This window comes from Dipodomys merriami, unplaced genomic scaffold (genome assembly GCF_024711535.1).
Source record: "Dipodomys merriami isolate MVZ:Mamm:240054 unplaced genomic scaffold, mDipMer1.0.p SCAF_1601, whole genome shotgun sequence".
Classification (NCBI taxonomy): domain Eukaryota; kingdom Metazoa; phylum Chordata; class Mammalia; order Rodentia; family Heteromyidae; genus Dipodomys; species Dipodomys merriami.
In genome coordinates, this window is record NW_027202940.1 from 17,937 (window position 1) to 25,552 (window position 7,616).

General features: G+C 47.4%; 1 long non-coding RNA gene across 1 annotated transcript; it reads left to right on the plus strand.

The window, feature by feature from the left end:
• The first annotated feature begins 257 nt into the window (after window positions 1-257).
• Window positions 258-3,245, plus strand: LOC138828684 (uncharacterized). Its single transcript, XR_011372305.1, has 3 exons — window positions 258-363; window positions 784-895; window positions 3,056-3,245. It is a non-coding gene; the product is annotated as an uncharacterized lncRNA (long non-coding RNA).
• The last annotated feature ends 4,371 nt before the right edge of the window (window positions 3,246-7,616 follow it).

A 7,616-nucleotide genomic window follows, 5' to 3' on the forward strand; every position in this document is an offset into this window, starting at 1 on the left:
CCTGTGCTCCTCCATCTCGTCTCACCCCCTGGCCTTGTTCGTGCTTTGGGTCAGCATGGTTCTGGCTGGATGGGAGGGCTCCAAGGAAGATCCCAGAGCAATCACCCCACCTCCTTCTGCCCTGCTCACCCTGATGCTTCTGCTCTTTGCCATAGACCTTCTTCCTGGAATCCATCCATGAGGTCATCACCACCATCATAGTGATGAGTGGTGGGTGTGGCCTAACTAGGGGCAGTCAGAGGTGGAAGTAGGTCTGGGACTAGGAGCTTCCACTTTGGGTGTGGGCTGAGGCCTGGGCTGACTTTTATTTCATCCTGAGCCTTGCAGTGGTAGGGAGACAGTTTAGACTTTACATTGAGTCAGGTAAGATTGGAATCTGGAGGACCACTTGTGTGGGGAAGGATGTGGGACTCAGGGGGCCACTGTTGTTGGTATTTTCTTGGGACTCCCCCCTCCCTCTCTCATCCCTCAATGGTAGAAGAAAAACTTCAACTCAGGGTGTGGGAAGAGGGGGCAGGGGAATATTTTGGGTTGAACCAGACTTGTGCTTCATATTAATCCTAGCCCCTACTTCCTATTTATCTGAGGAATGGCCATATGGGTTTGGGAGGGGGAAAAATCATCCTAGCTGAGAATGTGGATCAGTGGTAGAGTGTTTGCCTAGCATGCCAGAAGTCACCAATGGGCCACCAATAGGCCATTAGATGTCCCTTGAGTTTGGGCCAACTCCCTTCAGCCTCTGCCCTACCCTACCCCCAGTTTAACCTTCCCGTTGCCCGGCAGATGGAGGCCTGAGAGAAAGCCACTTGGTCACCTACTTCTGGTGGCTGCCAACGCTTTTGAGAGTCAGTATGTCACATAGAGAGTCGTCATCTACATCAGTCTACCGGAGAAAGTGAGAGAGCACTCCTCCCCTGAGCCTGGAAGCTGTGGGCAGATCTGGATGTGGGGCATCTGGGGCAGGACCTGCTCCTTGGGGGAATCCACTATGGGGTCGGGAACCCTGACCTCTCCTCTGGCAGTTTCCATGCTGTCTTCAAGTTGCTTCTGAAGCAGTGTTGGGGAGGGGGATGGGAGGCTCAGCCTGTGCTGGCATCTGGAAACTGCTGTCTGTGCTTTCCCTGGCTAGGAGTGACAGCAGCTCCTCAACACTCTCCTCTTCTCGATCTTCTCCTGAGACAGCCAGTGCATGCACTGGGCTTTTTCCCAACATAGCTCATTCAGGACCAACATCTGCTCTTTACACACCATGAGGGACTCCTTGATAGTTTGGATGTGTGCCAAAAGCTGGCTGCATCAATGGTGGAGCTCACCTGCTGGACTCTGGAAGTCCACCTCATCAGGCAGGTCATGGATGAGGGTCTGTGGCTCCAGCTCAGTCTGGCACTGAGCTGCTGGGTTGGCCATGGGGTGCCTGAAGCTAGCCCACCATTCTTGGGTCAGGAGTTTCCCCCTGTGGATCTCATCCTCCAAGAGCACTCTCAGAGCCATGTCACTCTTGGTCTGGGGAACCTCTCCATCCTGTGTGATGGTCACATGTGGTGGGGGGGATTCACCTGTTACCTTTTGCTTCTCCAGGGCTCATCCCTTCCCCTTCCCCAGGGAAAGCCAGGAAGCTCAGCTGGGCTTGCAGGCATTCCTCCTGTGATCTGGTGGCTTCCAGGCACTTGAGAGTGTCCTGCCACTTCGGGGACACCACCTGGTCCCTCCAGTTTGTTGAGCCCTTCACTTGCATCAGCTGCTCCAGCAGCTGGATCTGCCTCTCTAAGTGCTGCTGCAGGGCCTCCTTCTCAGACCACAGTCGCTCATTGGAGACAATGTGCCATTCACAGGAGGTTCTGAACTCCTGCACTGGCCCAGGGACTGCTCCTGCTGCTCCTGAGCTGCTTGGCTCTCTCTCTCTCAGCCACCACTATCCATTTCTCTATCTTCTTCTCTGAGCAGTCCTACTGCTCCCGCAGATGTTTCTTCATCTGCTGCTTTGTGTCCAGGATGCTGGCAAGCTCCTCCTTCTCACTGCTCACCCGGTGGAGAGCGTCCCACAGCAGGGCCAGCTTTTCCTCCGGTTGTCTATCCCACACACATGCACATCGTGGGGTCTCAGGGGTCTCCTGCTGATCCTAGGCTTTCTCCTCCAGTCTCTGCAGTTGCTCCTGCTGCTCCACGTTCTGAAGACGGAGACTGGTTTTCCTGGACCTGGATATGAAGTTGTTCCTCCAGGTTATTCAACTCCATCTTCAGTACCTAATGCCCTCCAGCGCTTGTTGGAACTTGCATATTCTCTTCTTCATGTTGCTCCTCTGTATCTACAGCACTTCCACCTTCTCCTGCAACTCTGTGTTCACTTGCTCCAGGTCATCAAAGTTTCTGGTATTTTCCTCGAGCTGAAGGATCACATCATTCAGCTGTTTGAGGAACATTTTGGTCTTCTCCTTTGCAGCAGTGACCAGAGAAGCCACTATCTCCAGCTCTGCCACACGCCACTCTGTAGCTTGTAGGCAGCTGGTGACAGCTTCATGCTCCCTTTCTCTGTCATCAGCGGCCTGCTGCACTTGGGCCAGTGCACATTGTAAATCGCTTTCTGCCGAAACCAACCGCTGTATGGGTGCCTTTTGGATTTCTACCTCCATTTTTGGTGCTGCATGTATCTGGTCTATCTTCTCCCTCTCTTACTCCCATTGACCCTGCGGGTCTGTCTCCCTACTTCAGTGGTTGGATCTTGGCACAGAGTGCCTGGTTTCTTCTTTTCTGTGGTCCAGGGTGGGCACCATATGCAGGTAGCACCTCTGTGGATCCTTGGTGGGATTGGGACCCTTGACACTCTGGACCCTGGTGGCTGTGACTGAGTCCAAAGTCAGGGTAGGCCCATGGTCGGCATCACCTTTAGCTGGACTCTCCATTCAATCTCGCTCCCCAGTGGTGTTTGTCTTGGGGATCCCTCCCTTTTTCGTGTTCTTTGTTTTCTTGAATGTTTCAGGTCTGTCGGGAGGATACTGCTGGTGTTCTTGTGGCAGCTTTTTGCCCACAGTTCTCTCATTGATTCTTATTGTTTCAGACATCTGAGCGCCAGGACGGGAAAGTTGGGCTGGCCACATTCCCAGGCTCTAGAAAATCTTCTATTCTCCCACTCACTGACTAGGACATCGTTTCCTACTCTACCTCAAAGTCACCTGGAGTCTCTTGCTCACCACTCAGCCACCTCTACATTCCTCAACTGCTGATAGTGGTGTCACCCAACAGAGGGATTCCAGGTGCTACTGGGAAGCATGTAATATGGGCATGTCCACTATTCTTGGATCCCATTGGTGAAAAAGAACGATGAAAAAATGGGGGTGTGCCTGGAATCCTGGGATGCAGACCAAATGGGCCTAGTCAACATGACAGCAGCTCCTTTACCAGGAAAGTCTGTCCAATCCAGTTGGGGACAAGAGGGAGACCTGCTTTAGCCAGATGGCTGCACAGATTGTGTGTATGTCTGTTTTTGCCAGTCCTGGACCTTGAACTCAGGATCTGGTCACAGTCCATGAGGTGTTCTTGCTCAAGATTAGCCCTCTACCACTGGAGCCACACAGCTCTACTTCTGGCTTTGTTGGCATTGAGGTTGGACAGGTGTCTCAAGGACTTTCCTGCCTAGGGTTACTTTGACCATGATCCTCCTATCACAGCCTTGTAAGTATCAAGGAGGACTGGTGAGAGCCACTGGTGCTTGGCTAATCATTGTTCGGGATTATGGCTTCCTCAGTAGCCTGCAAGCCTTCAGCAATGCAAGGTGAAGTATGCTTTGGAGCCAGATCACTCAGACCCAGATGGCCATACTGCAAAGTAAGAAAATGTAAAAATGCCATCCTGCCACTTTTTTCTGTGCAATTCCCCCGTTGCACAGGGCCTGAAGTTCTAGGATCCCAGGATAGCTTGTGTTTCCAGCGGCTGCACCCCAGCCTATGGTGATGAAAGCTGAGGCACGGTTACCATGACCTGAGTTCAAGACCATGCTTGGCAAAAAAAGCAAAAAGCAGAAAAAAATTAGCTCCCTGGCTTGCAATTCACGCTGTTTCTCCTACCTTTGATTTTGAACTTAAGGCCTGGGTAACTCTGAAGCACTGTGGACGAAGGGGAAGCTCACCATGCTTGAAGACAAGAAAGTGAGGCCTGGTCCCTAGGCATGAATTAAAGTCCCAGCCCTGGAAAAATTCTATTTATATATATTGTAAAGGTAAGATTTCTACTTACATATAGATTTTCAGTCCATGTCCTGTTTGTATTGGTTATTTATTGTATTTTTGTTTTATTCATTTATTTTCCATTTTTTAATTGTGAAAATACTGTACATAGGGGATACAATTACATGGGCAAGATAATGAGTACATTTCATATCAAGCATTGTAGCCTCCTCCTTTGTTTCCACTTCCCATCCCTTCCCATGTTCCCTCTCACCCCCCCAACCAATCCTCCCTGCTCCTCCCCCGCACTCCCCCTGCACCAATGTTGTAAAGTTCATTTTTGACATAACGACTTGTACATCTCATTGCTGCAATGGGTCCACCTGTATCCCTATTTAAACGATTAATTTTTCCTGTTCCCCTCCACAAATTATACCGACATCAAATACAGTGAAAGCAGGTGTTATACTGTGGGAGAGGGACGTACAAAGCAACAAAGAAATAATATTATACATGTGTTAGAAACAATCACAAGAGAGAGAAAAATCATTTGAGTACATATCTTAGGGTTCATTTCCCTAACATCACCTTATCTGACCTATTCTGCTTGACCCAGACATATACTAGATATTGCAAATAAGGGAAACCATGGGACCTATGTTTCTTTGGGCCTGGCTTACTTCACTTAATATAATTTTTTCCAAGTCTTTCCATTTCCTAATAAATGGGGCAATGTCATTCTTTCTGATGGAGGCATAGAATTCTATTGTGTATATATACTACGTTTTCTTGATCCATTCATCTACTGAGGGGCATCTGGGCTGGTTCCATATCTTAGCTATAGTAAATAGTGCTGCAGTAAACATAGTCGTGCTGGTAGCTTTAGTGTGGTCTTGTTTGTAAACATTTGGGTAAATGCTCAAAAGTGGGATTGCTGGGTCATAGGAGAGTTCTATATGAAGTCTTTTGAGGAACCTCCATACTACTTTCCAAAGTGGTTGAACAAGTTTACACTCCCACCAACAATGCAGTAAGGTTCTCTTCTGTCCACATCCCCTCCAGCATCTGTTGTTATTAGAGTTCTTGATTATAGCCATTCTAACTGGTGTGAGGTGGTATCTCAATGTTGTTTTGATTTGCATTTCTTTTATGGCTATGGAGGTTGAGCATTTCTTCATGTGTCTATTGGCCATGCTTCTTTCCTCTTCAGAGAAGTTTCTCTTTAAGTCCTTTGCCCACTCTTTTATTGGGCAATTGTTTCTTTGAGGATTTGTTGTTGGGCGATTTAATTTTCTGATTTCCCAGTATATTTTAGATATGAGATTTTTTATTGACTCTGATGACACACATTCCATTCATGATATTGATGACAACCCATCACATAGTATCTAGATTTGCACATGTGTTCTCCATCATGTCTGACACCCAGGACTCTCAGAGAAAAGGAAAACAGGTATCACACTCAGCTTCTTACTCCATGATCCAATTGTTGGCAGTGCTGGGATCTGAACTCAGGGCCTAGCAGACCCAATTCAGACCCTGAATGGGTGTGTCAAAACTGCAACCTCAAGCCAATGAAGCTGCCAGGGCATTTCCAGACCCTGAGATTGAGCTGCAGGAGTGGACAAAATAGCCATACATGGATAGACAGGTGGTAGAACAACAAAAAAAATATATTTGTACATAGTGCCAGAGATATCTACGTAATATTCAATGACATCAACTACATTCCTACTAACTCTTAGGACTTTATTATGCCACCATTGAAGGAATAGTATTCTTTTCATGCTTAATTAACCATTCATTAAGATGAATCATTGTCCTAGGATCACTGCCTCTAATTTTGGACTTCACCAATACACGCAGAAACTTCTCATTCAATCATGCGTTTGCTAACATTTCATTGTTATTCCCATGCATAGGAACAAATATCTTGGGATCTCCCCACACTGGTAGGTGTCAGGACCAGGATTCAAGCTCAGGGCCTATTTTGCCGCATGGGCCTATGGTTTCCCTGATGGGCCGTTAGCCTTCTCCAATGCAAGGTGAAGTACCATTTGCAGCCGTGTAATTCAGACCCAGGATGGTCACCGTGCAAAACAAGAAAATATAAAAAATCCATCCTGCGATATTTTTTCTGTCATTTTTCTGTCATCTTTTCCTGTCATTTTTCTGTCAGTTTTTCCTGCAAAGTTTTAGAGCCTAGGATCCCAGGATCGGCTACAGGCCCATGGGAGCCCACCAGCCTGAGGTGATTGAAGCTGAGGCAGAGTTGTCATGAACTGAGTTCAAATCCCATGCTTGGCAATAATAATAATAATAATAATAATAATAATAATAATAATAATAATAATAATAATAATAACAATAGCACACCCTGGCTCAGAATTCTCACCATTTTTCTGCCACCTCTGAGATTCCAACTCAGGACTGGGTAACTTTGTTGCACTGTGGGGGAAAGTGAAGCTCACCATCCTTGAAGACTACAAGGTCAGGCCTAGTCTCAGGGCCTGAACTGAAGCCCGAGCACTGGCAAAAATCATATGCTCACCTACTTTATACATAGGATCTCTCTTTACATAGGGATGTGGAATGCATCATGCATTCAGTGTAGTTATTCTTTTTATTGTGTGCCTTAGTCATGGATGCATTTTGTATTTTATTGTATAAGATGACAGCTATAACTGTGCTGACATGGATGGCAACTGATTCCCATGAATATAGAGTTGCCTATATAGCATACTGCATCCTAGCTGAGACCCAGGACTTTCACAGGACAGAGAAACAGGTGCAACGATTGGCTTCTCACATCAGGATTCATCTTTTGGCAGTGCTGGGATCTGACCTCGGGGTATGGCAGGACCAATAGGCGAATGGGTCCAGGTAAGCACACCAGACTGTGAGACACTAAGGAGCGAGGCCATTCCCAGGACCTGAAATTGAGCCCCGTGTGGGTGTGGGGCAGGGCGGAGAAGGGGAGCATAACAGTCATCCTTTCATAATCTAAAGGAAGTATGTAAATAAGTACATATTTGTATAGAGTAGGATGGCGACCAGTGATGGAATCCAGTCTACCTTGTGACTAATGATTCTTGGATCTTCCCCAATGCCTCCATTTCATGACTGTGATGATTATGGCCATGTTTCATCAGCTCTTCATTAAAAATAATCTATACCTCATAAGTCCTGCCTATCATTTCCTACTAGAATCAAACTGGAACTACTCATTCAAAGATGAGATCCATCGAATTCCATGACTCTTCCTAGGTCTGGAAATGAGTATCTCAGAATCTCCCACCATTCCCTCAATGCATGGGGGCTGACCAGGATTCGACCCCGGGGCCTACGTTGCTGGGTCGGCCTCTGGCTCTTCTGATGGCCAACAGGCCATCAGCCACACCAGGTAACCTTCACTCTGCAGGCCACCGTGTTTGGACCCAGCATGGTCAGCATGCA